Genomic DNA, 13,799 nt, shown 5'->3' with positions numbered 1-13,799 from the left:
GTTTTATTAGCTTTAATTGCTTTTCTTTCAGAAGAGCACAACTAGTCCAAATTCAGAAACTTAGCTTATCTATCACTTAAACTAACTTTTCATTTCACTCATTCCAAGTGTATGCCTATAGTGACAGGGCTTAGCATTGTTCCTATAAAATTCTCTGACTGCCTCCTGTTTTGTTCCCTGGAGATCTGAGTTCCTTCTGCCATGATACATCCCTAGGATCCTTGTTCTTCCAAAGCTAAACATCATCTTTCTCTTACTCATATTACCAGGCATCTGATTTCTGCCCATAAATCCAAGTTATTTGTTACCAAACCTGTTCTGTTTATCTGTAAATAATGCTCTGTTCCTCAAACACGTAGTTTGTCCTGCTAGGCCAGCCTTGCTTCCACTTGTAGTACCTCTTGGGCAGGTTCTCTATTCTCTTAATAAGTTGCTCTGCTAGCTAGCCACTGGAGTTCTCATCCTCTGTTGTTGAGTTAACATTATTCCAGAAGCACAATTCAATTTCAAAAATGTGCCTGTACTGAATGTTGAGATCTGAGTTTCCATTCTGAATCTATTGTAATATGCCAGATCAGTGACTTTGTTCTGAGACTGTCACAGTACATATGGTAATGACCTGAAATGCTTTTAAAAGCATGTGTGAGGCCCACCCATAGCATGCCTGATGTAGTATGTCGGGGATGGTGGAATCTGAGAATGCTGATGTCTAATATGTCCCCAGGTAGCGCTGATGCTGTTAGTGTGTGGACCACATTTTGAAAACTACTGCCATAGAAAATAGCTATTTCTATCCTTATACATTAATGGCTATGCACACGGACTCAAAGTTTTCATTTTATATTAATTTAAGATTTAATATTAAATGAATTTTAAAAATAAGAACTGATTAAAAGCAAGTAGAAGCATTATACAATCATGCAACTTGAAAGACCCATGACTTTGTGTAAAGAGTATTTTCTAAGATGTGCTGTATAACATGAATAAAAGATTATTTCTATGAAAAAAAGAAGAAAAAATAAATATCAGTGACAACAACACCAAAAGAAGTTTTTATGATCAAATTTAATTTGTAAAATGTTGCATATGACATATCCCCTTTGGAAATTCACAAAACACTTGAACATTTAAAAGATATCAGAAATACTGTAGTCAAGAAATGCATTTAAATTTGTTTAACCCTGGTTTTTCTAAATTTGTTCAAACATAATACCCTTTCTCAATTTACTATCTCACAAATTCTTCTAGAATTTATATCGAATAAAACTCATTTGGGAAGTGTTCATTAAAAGAATGTTCTTTCCTTGACCATCAAGAAAAGCATTTACCTTTGCAAATAGCTATTCCCATACTTACAAATGACATAATGTACTCTTCTAAGATGCATGGAGACTTTTTTTTTAAATCAAGGACTCAATGTATTTTACTCTCTCTAATAATAGAGCAAATGCCATATTTGTCTGGATTAAGTGAGAGTGAACCGTAGAGATGATAAGAACCTGGCATCACCAGTAGAAAACAGATCTGCAGGAGATTAGGTCCATTGTTTCTATTGTGTAAAGCATTGCAAATCATAATTAAGTCACTAAAGAGTACATAGAAATGTAAGCATCTTTATTATCTAAATTGACAAGTTCCTGCTCAGTCACTGGCCTCAGGTGATGATATTCATTCATCTGTGCTTTTTGGGCTAGAAGTTCCCCTCAGACAAATAATAAGAAAGCAAGTGGGAAGGGCAGACTAGAGGATCAAACATTGACCTTGGTTCACTCTTAAGTCATTTCTTTACAGGATCCAGGCAATTGATTATAATGTCAGAATGGATTTTAGACTTCCTGTACATATTATTGTTTGTTTTTAAAAATGATATAAGAATAAAAATGCATAAAAATGAGGTTAGGCATGAGATCAGATTTTGTGTGCATTAAGAAAGCTACCCTAATGGCAATAATAGGAGAACTGTATTATGATTATTCCCTGAAATGAAAAATATACATATTATCCAAATTCTTGAGTGTGACTATACTCTTTTAGGGGTAAATTAATTTGATTTTACATAATGGAAAAGATCTGATGCAAGATGACTGAAGTGTGGCTTAATCAGGCAATATTTTAGTCTGCTCAGACTGCCATAACAAAATACCATAGAATGGGTGTTTTAAACAACACAAATTTATTTTCTCACAGTTCTGGAGGCTGGAAAGTCCAAGATCAATGTCACAACAGGGATTGGTTTCTGATGGAATCTCTTCCTGACTTGCATATTGCTGCCTTCTCCCTGTATCCTCACTCAGCAGAGATAGAAGGTGTGCTCTTTAGTGTTTCCTCATATAAAGACACTCATCTCATCAGATCAGAGTCCCACCTTTATTGCCTCATTTAGACTTAATTAACTCCTAAGGCCTGACCTCCAAACACAGTCACACTGGGGACATCTGAATTTTAGGGGAGTGTGACTCAGTCCAGGCAAAACAGAAAAACAAAACAAAATAAAAAACAGTTGCAGCGTACCTACTAGAGTGACCCCACTGATTTTATAGGGGGGAAAAGCAAGAAAAAGAGCCTGCTAATTCTAGCAGAAGAATGCTTAAAGAAAAGATAGATTAGTTGGGAGATTGGGTGGGTCTGAGCTCTGAGCTCTGAATATATTTATAAGGAGAGACAGTATGGTTTATTGTATTTTACTCATATGGAGTATTAAAAATATCTCTTAATAAGGTCATTAAAGAAGTTAATTATGTTTTATACATAATTTTAGTGTTTTTAAGGAGATCTATAACTTAGAAAAAGTATTTCCCAAACTGATTTTACACTGCTTCTGCAACATGCTTTGCACAAAAGGTTTCAAGGTCAAGTAACCACAAGGAAAAGCTGCTTGTTCCATCCACCCTCTTAGATATATTTGGTGCTAATTAATATATTAAAGGCTTTCCAAATTCCTATAGTAAAGAAGTTATTTGAAGTCAGCATTTCCCAGTTATTGGATTATACGATGTTCTTTAGTTAAATCACAACTATAAAAGTTAGTTTTTCACAAAGCACATTTAGGAGCACATTATATGTCCAGTGAGGGCCATCTGATGAAGAGCTTACCTAGGAAAGAGATATAGCATTTAGTGTGGTTGTAGAGTTCTAATACCTACAAATGTAAATTTCTGTAAGACTTGCAACTTTATGAATGTATTGGATTTTTCATCAAAAGTAAATAGTTAGATTTTTAATCAGACGTGTTATATAAACAATGCCGAGAGTAACCGGTTTCTACATAAATAGAACAGCAATTCTCAATATTTTATCCTGGTTTAACAAAACTAGGATACTGTGTTCACTTATACTTTGAAATTCACTTGAAATATGGTGAATGGAGTATTGAGATGTTGGAAATCACAAGAGAAATGTGGAACACACTGGAGAACTTAAGAATAAAGAAGAGATTCAGGTAAGACAAAGCATTCCTGTCTTCAATGGTGAAATGATTGTAACATGAAAAGTGGAAGGGCACTTGCTCCTTTTTCCAGATGCAAAAAAATCAGGATGGATAGTATGGGATGGTAGTTTTTAGCTAAACATATTCATTTTTTCAATAAGTATTTAATAAGTATTCTTACAGAGGAGAACAAAAGTAGGTTTACACTTGTTCATATGAAAAATAATGCCGTGATTGGTAAATAATAAATATAAGAATAAACTCTGTGTTTCATGTACTCACAACTGTAAATCTACTTTTGTCCCATTCTGTATGTGCCAGCCACCCCTATTGTCCTATTAAAGATGTATCTCTGAGGATATTTTACAGACAAGAAAATTAGCCATTATAGTTCATGCCAAAAGTGCTGTAATAAAGAACTGGGTAGCACTGAAACACGTATTGAAGTGACACATTGGCAGGAATGGAAGTACTACAACGAGGATGAGTAAGATGGAAAGAATATTCCAAGGAGAATATCAATCAACCCGAAGATAAACAGAAGATGGATAAGTTTAAGGAATCAAATTAGAGTGAGCAAGGGAAGATGGGTACAAAGTTAAGCTGGAAAGGTAAGCAGAGACCTGATCATGTATGTGGAGGCACATATGCTAAGGAGTCCAGGTGTTAACAAAAGGCAATTATACTACTAGCAACCAGGGAGTCATAGGTGGATGTTAATAAAAGTACTGAACATATCATTTTGACTTTGGTAGGAAGACTGTATGAAGGGAGACAGACTGGAACCCTGAGACAGTTAAGAGTCTACTGGAATATAGCACTTGAAAGATGATGTAGGACTTATCTAGAAAAATGCCAGTTGGAATAAGGGCAGAAAATAAGTAAAAGGATAGTTAAGGTTTTCAAAGTACTTATTATTTACCATGCATATTACCAATAAGTTTACATTTAATAACCCCCAACAAGGATACTTGAAGTAGTATACATACTGTTGTTAACTTCAGTTTACAGATAACAATGTCAGGAATGGAGAGGTTAAAATATTAAGTCATAGTACTGTGATTCAAAGCCAGGAAATCTCTTTAAGAAAGAAATACTTTAGTACTTATGCTCTATAGCTTCTTAAAACTTTATATGGGGGCTATTTAGCATATAAAAGTAGCAGCTAGAAGCAGGAAAAGTTTGAGGACATGGGAGGATAATACCTATATTTCTGGGTTGAGCAACAAAGACCATATTGATATATCATCTGCTATAGCAGCCACAGAAGGAATAACCTGGTTTGTGGTAAAAAAAAAAAAAAAAAAAAAAAAAGATGAATTCTCTTATGGACATGTTGACTTTTAAGAACTTCAAATCGTGTCATTCAGGTGCCAGTGAGACAGATAGATCTACAATTAAGAATAGTGACAGGGTCATCTATATTAGAACTTGATGTTGAATCCATGGGAATTAAATAAATTAAACATGGACTGTGTGTAGACTGAGGAGGGAAGTGGGACCATATCAGAATCCTTTATAACAGCAAAAGTACCATCAAAGGAGCATCAAAAGGATTATCTAGAAAATGATCAGGAAATCAATGATAGCTTTCTTTGAGACTTAAGGAAGAGATAATTTTCTAACTTTGACAAATAACAGAAAGACCTGTTTTGGTAAGTAGTAAAAACCATTGTGTAACTGAAAGTATTAACATGGATATATACCATCCAACTTCAGGGACAATGTACAAAGTAGTTTGTATTTGTTAAGAGTGCAAACTAGATGACACCTCAATTCCTTCTTACTCTATGATGTTATAATTATGTACATTTTTTCCTGTAGTGGTAAAATGATACACATTCTCAGAGCCCCAAATTATGCAATGACTTTCAGTACTTGAGATGAAAAACATATACCGTAGTTCATTTTCTCAGTTTCAATTTATACCAATTTTAAATTTTACATGCAGATATGGTAGGCAGGATGAATATAATAAAATGTTATTTGTCAAACTTTCCAGTCTCTAAATTGAATACTAAGTGACTGAAGAACATTTATGGTACTTATTTCAAATTGCCTATGAACTACCAAGGTGTTTCACAACTTGCCAAAATTACAGAGCCTGGCATACGTGGCAGGGGGGCAGGGCGTGAGGAGGAGAAGGAGGAGACTCTGGCTGGCAGCCACCTTTACTGGGGAACCCACAGCTGCTGTGGCTGCTCAGAGTGGCAGGCTAGTGGGCTAGAGAGCCACCAGAATTTCAGGAGAGAAGCAGAGATGGACCGGCCACTGGTCAGCCGCAGCCTGGTGGACAGTGATAGCAGCCTTGCCAAAGACCTCTAGTGAGGCCCCCAAATGTTTCTAACAGTAAACAGTTTTTAAGAAATGAATGACTAAAACAAAATCTATGCTATAATTTTTTATGCTGGAAATTAGTATGAGCTTGTTGTTTCTAAATATAGATTTTTAAATTTAATTTTTTTTATTTTAAATCATTTTTAAATTACAGTTGATATGCAATAGTATATTAGTTTCAGGTGTGTCTTTTTAATTTTTTTATTTTAAATAATTTTTTATTTTTCAATTACAGTTGATTACAATATTATATGTTAGTTTCAGGTGTACATCCAGTGATTAGATATAAAACTTACTAAGTAATCATCCTGATAAAGCTCATACCCCTCTGACACCTTACATACTTATTAGAATATTATTGACTATATTCCCTGTGCTGTATTTCACATCCCTGTGACTATTCTGTAACAATCAATTTGCACAACTTAATGCCTTTCTCTTTTCACTCACCCTCTCAATCCCCCTCCCATCAGGCAATGTCAAAATATTCTCTGTATCTATGAGTCTGTTTCTGTCCTGCTTGTTTGTTTATTCTGTTTTTTAGATTCAATTGATGATATATATGTATTTATTGCCATTTTATTGTTCATATTTTTATTTTTTCTTCCTTTTTTTTAAAGAAAACTTTAACATTTCATGTAATACTGGTTTGGCATAATTAACATTTTTTAGATTTTTCTTGTCTAGATAGCTCTCTATATATCCTTCAAGTATAACTGGTAGGTTTGTTGGGTAGAGTAATCTATCTTGGTTGTAGATTGTTGTTTTTCATCACTTTGAATATTTCTTGCTAATCCCTTCTGTCCTGCAAAGTTTCTGTTGAGAAATCAGCTGACCTTCATATAAGAGTTCCTTGCAGGTAACTAACTGCTTTTTTCTTGATGTTTTTAAGATTCTCTCTTTGTCTTTAACCTTTTGCATTTAATCATGATGTGTTTTGGTGTAGGCTTCTTTGGGTTCATCATAGATCTTTTAAATTTTCTAGGTACAGAATATTTTCTAATATTTATTCCATGGATGCTTTTTACCCCAAGGACAATTAAGTACCTTGACAGAAATAGAATGATAGTTCAAAGAATCTCAAAATTTTTACCCTTTAATATTAAATATGTATGTGTGTAACAAGATCTAAAATTTACCTAAGGGAAATCTCAGGTCATACAAATTAAATTGTCCAATTTCTTATTAACATTACAAATCCCCTACCCCAAAAACACTTTAAAATGTCAAGAAAGAGTAAGATAAGGTGTTATTTTTATAATGAGACTGAAACAAACTAGAACAGGTCCAGAAAAACTATATTAAAGACAGACTCCATTTTGATGTTTGACTACTGATAGCTTTGAAGTCCCACCACTCCCCTTTCCCATTCTGCCTTACACCTGGTTAAGCTGATAAGAAAGTCTGAGCACTGTCTCCCTTGGAACCAATGGCAAGCCACACTCCAGCCCCAACTGATAACTACCATAAATTCCAAACTAGTCTCTTCTCCCTGCTCTCTCAAGATCCCTTTAAAACCAACTTGGGAGCCTGCCCTACTATCTCCAGAAAGCTTCATTATGTGAATAATGACACTTTCCATACTCCCCTGTTGCAGGTGACCTGTCATCCGTCTCAACATCCAAGCCAAAGCGAAAACCCAAACCAGACTAGCACTGTCTGTAGGTTACTAAAACGTCTGAGATTCTCCTGGGGCCCATAAATTACCTAATATTTAACACATTTATTAATAGCATTTATTAAGGGTCATGTTCTTTTTATAGTATATTACATAATCAATATTTATGTCCTCTCAGTGTTACGGCTACATAGGCGAGATTGAACACTCTCAAGCGGTGTATAAAGTTAAGCAAAGGATTTTTAATATTGGCCAGGAGTTGGGCAGACCCTGAGCAGGTCTCTAACATGCTCCAACCTACAATGGAGTCTAAACGCTGGGTTTTTATACTGGTGCAGTCTCTTTGTTTCTTCTTTGGCGGGAAACAGCCTTAGGAAGAGGGGGCTGCGCAGGACTGCAGGAATGTCTTGGCAGTAACAGGAACAGAAATTCGCAAGGCTAAAGGTTATCTTCGACGGCAGCATAGCTCTTCAGCCAGGGACGAACTCCCTGTGAGGCAATTTATTTTCAAAGGGCTAGACATTCTGCAAAGCACAACCTTCACAAATGTTATAAACCAGACACAAGCAAGCAAATGGGAGGTGATAGAGGCTGAAGTCCTTTTAGCTTGTAAATCACTAATTGCTATAACACTCCTTCTTACATTCCTTTTTCCAAGGCCTTTTAGCAAGTCCTTGCTACTTCTTACAAAGAACATTTAAAGCCCTTACATACTTACATATTGAAACTTTTTACAGGGAATATTTGGTGCCCCTACATAATCCCCCCTCTAGTCCCTGGACTAAACCTATTAGGTACGTCTAGGGACTATAAGTAGGGTTTTTAAACCCTGGTTTTCAGGAGGGGCTTAGTAGCAAGGATAAGGAGTTGGGTATTTATAATGCTAGCTTTCAGGAGCTGCAAGGAAGAAATTAAGTTTTCAGAAACAAATGATAATGAGTATACAACATCCCAAAACTAAAAGGGACACAGCAAAAGCAGTTTTGAGAGGAAAGTCCATAGCAATACAGGCCTACCCAAAGAGGATAGAAGAACTCCACACAAAAATTTAACCCCACAGCTACAAAAACTAGAAAAACAATAATAAACAAAGCCCAGAGCAAGCAGAAGGAAGGAAATTATTAAGGTTAGAGCAGAATTAAATGACACTGAGACTAAACAAACAACTTAAAAGATTAACAAAAGCAGGGGCTGGTTCTAGGCTTATAAAGAAAAAAAGAATCCAAATAAACAAAATTAGAAACAAAAGAGGAGATATTATGACCGATAACACAGAAATACAAAAAATTGTAAGAAATTACTATAAACAACTATATGGCAAGAAACTTGACAACCTAGATGAAATGGACAAATTTCTAGAAACATATAATTTTCCAAAACAGAATTAAGAAGTAGAAAGTCTTAACAGACCAATAACAAAGAAGGAAATTGAAACAGTAATCAAAAATTTCCCGGCATACAAAAGCCCTGGACCGGATGGCTTTACAGGCGAATTTTACAAAATATTTAGGGAAGAACTAACTTCTACCCTTCTCAAACTATTCCAAAAATTCAAGAAAAGGGAAAAATTCCAAACTTTTTCTATGAAGCCAGTATTACCTTAATTTCAAAACCAGGTCAAGACATAACAAAGAAAGAAAACTACAGGCCAATATCGCTAATGAACATAGATGCTAAAATTCTGAACAAAATATTGGCAAACAGGATCCAGCAATACATCAAAAAGATTATACACTACGATCAAGTGGGATTCATCCCAGGGACACAAGGATGGTTTAATATTCGCAAATCAATAAATATAATACATCACCTAAACAAAATGAATGACGAAAATTACATGATCATATTAATAGATGCAGAAAAAGCATTTGATAAAGTACAACACCCATTTATGATGAAAACCCTTAGCAAAATGGGAATAGAGGGAGCATACCTAACATAATTAAGGCTATATATGAGAAACCTGAAGCCAACATTCTACTCAATGGACAAAAACTGAAAACATTCCTTCTGAGATTAGGAACAAGATAAGGATGTCTACTTTTTTTCCTTTTTTTTTTAAAACAGTGTTGGAAGTTCTAACTACAGCAATTAGACAGGAAGAAATTAAAGACATTCAAATTGGTAAGGAAGACAAAACTGTTACCACTTGCAGAAGACACGATAGTATACATAGAAAACCTTACAGACTTTACGAAAAAACTACTTGACCTAATAAATGAATTTGACAAAACAGCAGGGCACAAAGTTAATATTCAGAAATTAAAAGCGTTTCTATATACCAACAAAACATTAGAGATAGAAACCAGAAAAAAATTCCATTTACTATAGCAACAAGAAAAACAACAGTATTCAGGGATAAACTTAACCAGAGGCAAAAGACCTGCACTCGGAAAGCTACACAACCCTGAAGAAAGAAATTAAGAAAGACACAAATAAATGGAAGCATACGCCACATCCACGGATGGGAAGAATTAACATTTCCAAAATGTCCACATTATTTAAAGCAATTCATAGATTCAATGCAATTTCTATTAAAATACCAGCAACATATCTCACAAACCTAAAGCAAACACAATTTAATTTAGCAGACATTTGTTAAGCACTTGCTATGTGCCACGCATTGTAGATTCAATGATTAATAAGAAGAGCAAATGGAATGTTAGCAAGATGATGGAAAACAAATTTCCAGACCCTTATGGAAACATTAAATTAACAACTAGGAACTGACTAAAATAAGTTTTTACAGCTTTGAAAACTAGTCAAAGATTAATAGCAATTAAGGAAATGACCAACAAAGAAAGCACTACATTCAAAATGATAGAAAATTTTATGGCACTGTACTTATTTTTGCCTTACCCTTTTTTTTCAATGTAGTGCAGTATACTTGGGAGGAATTAGCCTAATTCCCAGTTTTTTTTCTTTTCTTATAAGGAATGTCTGAAGCCCCTGTATAATTCCCCTCCTTAGACTTAAGACCCTTTATAATCTTATAAAGGACAATGGGCGAAGGTCTCGTGCTCTTCTAGCTGCTTCAAGCTGAACATGGTCGTCGTCCTACCTACCCTTGGGTCTAGGAATTTCTAATAAGAGTGGGGGTGGAGGGGAGTGCGGCCCTCCCTTATGGGGAAGGATTTTGCAGAGTCCAGGTCAGTTGGCTGTCCCCGGGCAGCGGCATTCTTGGTTTCCAAGGGCTGGCACTGTTGGACAAATTGACATCCTTGTCATATTCTGGAGGCAACAGATTTGGCAACAGGGTTAAAAGGCATAATTTAACCCACAACCACTAGATGACAAAAGACAGAGATTAATTTTTCAATGTCCCACATTAGGAAAAGAAATGGCTTCTTTGGAGGAAGGTGTGCAGGGCATGTCACACCTGTCCAAAATTCCTTTTCTCACTATACTTATCTAGGGCTGAGGGAAATATTTTAGGTTTTTCCCCCCTCTCAGACCTTTAGGCCCTTTTTGTCCAAGTCATTAGGATAGAAAAGAGAAATAAGTTTTTAAAGTGAAGCTCACAGACTACCCCATACTTTACCAACCCAACCACTTAGTTCAGCCAAACCGTCGAGTCTTAGGAGGAGGCACTGCAGATGGGCTTCTTAAGTGAGGCCTATAAATACAATTACTCAGGTAATGAGACCATAAGCTTATGCCCTATGAAAACAGAAAGAACACACATGTTAATTCACACAACACAATTCACAAACCAGTCTCCAAATCGGAGAGACTGTCTTATTGGGAAGACATCCAGTTGCAAGGCACTTGACATTCTTCTTGCCTGTAAATTAAGCATCCTTGATAATGTCACTGACCTGGTTTAACTTTTAAGTGAAGACAAACTTTATAGACAGTTAGCTGCACTGAGCATTGCGATTTTCCTTGAGTCACGATTTTTCTCCTTAAGATTACCCTCCTTGTTATTAAAGGAACTGCATTAAATACAGTTTTAATTTAGCCTGTTCATTTGCATAAACACAACAAGAGCAGTGATTGACCACATATGATTTTTAAGTCTACTTTGCTGGAACTTATACAAGGAACCTTCATGCTGACTATTAGTCTGCCCACTAGGGCACAGAAGCTGAGCCACACACCTGCCATTCAGCCTTGCCTGTAAACACCTGCTTTTCCCAAGTCCTTTGGATTTTTCATTGTGCCTTGAGGTTCCTTCTAGCCATTTTTCAGGAAAGCAACCTTCGTTCCTTCCCTGGAAAGACTGCCATGAACCGCACAACCAACCAAGGTGTCAGGCCTTTTTTCTCATGGGCTTTTCTTAGCTTCAAAAGTTAAATCCAGTTCCTTAGGGCTTCCTGGTAACAACCAGAGCCTAAGCATGCCTCTTTCAGGCATATTATTCCAGTCAAAGTCTTGGTTAACAATACCTTTATTAACAACTGGTCTTTTTAGTTTTATGCAAAGAAACCTAATGTCATTACTTACTTCTTTAAATTGCCAAATTCTGGAGGGATCAGGTAGGGAGAAAAATATACAGTGTGAAGGAAAATCCTTGTCCTTCTAATATTTACTAAAACTGCATTTCCATGCCTTATACTTTCTTTTGTTCACTTTCCTACATGTGAAGTTTTCTTTTTTTTTTTTCTTTTTAACTCTCTCTGGGAAACCTCAATTTTCCTTTCAGATTATATGGCTAATACTAATACAGAGAATTCTAGACCTTTTCTACGTCCCCAATGGCTAATGTCAATTCCAACACTGGGAATTCCAAATGACCTTTCATAGGTCCCAAGGCTAAATGCCAATACAGAGGTACAGTAACCATACAATTAGACCACAAGTAGTTGAGGTTTCCTTTCCCCAGGTTTAAAAACTTTCACAACCTTTTTATACATTTTTATGACTTTCCACAGACCTTCTGCAACATTCACAAACTTTCCATATATTTACCCATTCAGATTTAACCATAATCCATTTCCAATTCTTGTTCTTTTCCACACTGTAAAGGACTCTACTCAAACTCAGTATTTAGCAGCTAAAATTTCCCTAGATTTGTAGATATTCTGCAGTTTTCTGAAGCTTCCTGCTTCTTCTTCTTCTTCTTTTCTAACATACACTTTTGAGCTTTCCTGAGAAGTTTTTCAATTGTTTTATTTGGCCTATTACTATTCTATTTAGGATTTTATTGGGAACCTTTTGTTTGGCCAGGACAATTCCCTGACCAGGAGGATGCTTGCATTTTTTTATATTCTTATAGCAGCCCACCTGATTATTCCTCTTTCTTTCCTATTGAAGAGGATGTCTAGAATGGACATTAGTTTTATTCATGTGTAACAACACTTTTCCTTAAGATACAGGCACATTCCCCCTGCTGAAGCAGTGAGGAGATTGAAGGCTCTTTAGTTACAGCTTTAGAGGTGTTGCTGATTGGCACCCAAGCAGCTTGCACCAGTTTGAAGAGCGGCCTGAGTTTTAAAAGTGTCACTTTTTTTTTTCCTCCATGTTGGAGAGACAGACATTCTGCTGTTTCTGTAACCTGTAGCAAGGGGATTAGACGGCTGCTTCGCTAGCAAATTTAACATTGTCCCTCCTTGCAGCTCCAGCAGGGAGTATTCAGATGCAAACTGAATTGCTAGAAGTTACCTGGGGTGGAAAGAAATGCTGCAAGCAAGTTCTCTGGGGAAATTTTTAAGGAGCCTCATCCCTCTGGCCAGGGCTACAAGGCAGCGGGAGACAGCACAGAGGGTCCTAGGCTTATTTTTTTTTTTTTTTTTTTTTTTTTTTGGGGACACTGCCCATATTGATAGCCTTGGTTTTCATGTTCCCCACCCCCTTCTCCTGCGCCTGCAGCTGTTTGAGAGATAGCAATTTGATCTGGGAACCAGGGGCCTTCCCAGATTACAGAATATGTGAAACTAACCCACGTTTGTTTGGCCTTCACTAGCCATCTGCAAGATAATACCTTTTTTTTTTTCCTTCTTCTTAAAAAAAACACTTTTCCCTTAGAAGTGCAGAGCAGGAGCCACTCTTTCAAGGCACAGCTCCCTCCTGCCTTGCTACTTCCCCCAATAACCCTCTCCTTTCTGCTTGTTGCATTTTTGCTTCCTGAGAGACACCATTTTACACTTATAATATTTAGATTTAAAGTACTCCCAAGGGGGGGGGGGTGCTATCCGACCCCAAAAGCAGGCCACTCTGACCTACAGAATGTTTCCAGAGTGCCAGAGTTTATGAAGGGATTTTTGTCCCCGGAACTTGGGGAAATTCTGGAGCACACAGTCAAGAACTGTGGGTGCAGGTTTAGACTGGCGTCCCCTTATGTTGGCTAAGGTGACTGCTACAAACATGCACTTAATTTGGATTACAATTAGGAGCTGGAACACAAGGCACAGGAGCAATTCCCCCCTCACGGCGCAGACAAACACGGGCTGGGAGCTCCCAAAGGAAGCCAAACAA

At 36.6% G+C, this 13,799-nt stretch overlaps 1 long non-coding RNA gene across 1 annotated transcript; it reads right to left on the bottom strand.

Moving 5' to 3' along the window:
* Positions 1-7,604: 7,604 nt before the first annotated feature.
* LOC150006284 (uncharacterized) lies at positions 7,605-8,849 on the bottom strand. Its single transcript, XR_016511739.1, has 2 exons — positions 8,101-8,849; positions 7,605-7,871 (listed from the first exon to the last, which is right to left on the bottom strand). It is a non-coding gene; the product is annotated as an uncharacterized LOC150006284 (long non-coding RNA).
* Between the last annotated feature and the right edge of the window lie 4,950 nt (positions 8,850-13,799).

This window comes from Furipterus horrens, unplaced genomic scaffold, assembly GCF_987537825.1.
Source record: "Furipterus horrens unplaced genomic scaffold, mFurHor1.1.pri manual_scaffold_6, whole genome shotgun sequence".
NCBI classification, from domain to species: Eukaryota; Metazoa; Chordata; class Mammalia; order Chiroptera; family Furipteridae; genus Furipterus; species Furipterus horrens.
The sequence above is the reverse complement of the archived record's forward strand: the minus strand, read 5'-3'. Positions and strand labels throughout refer to the sequence as shown.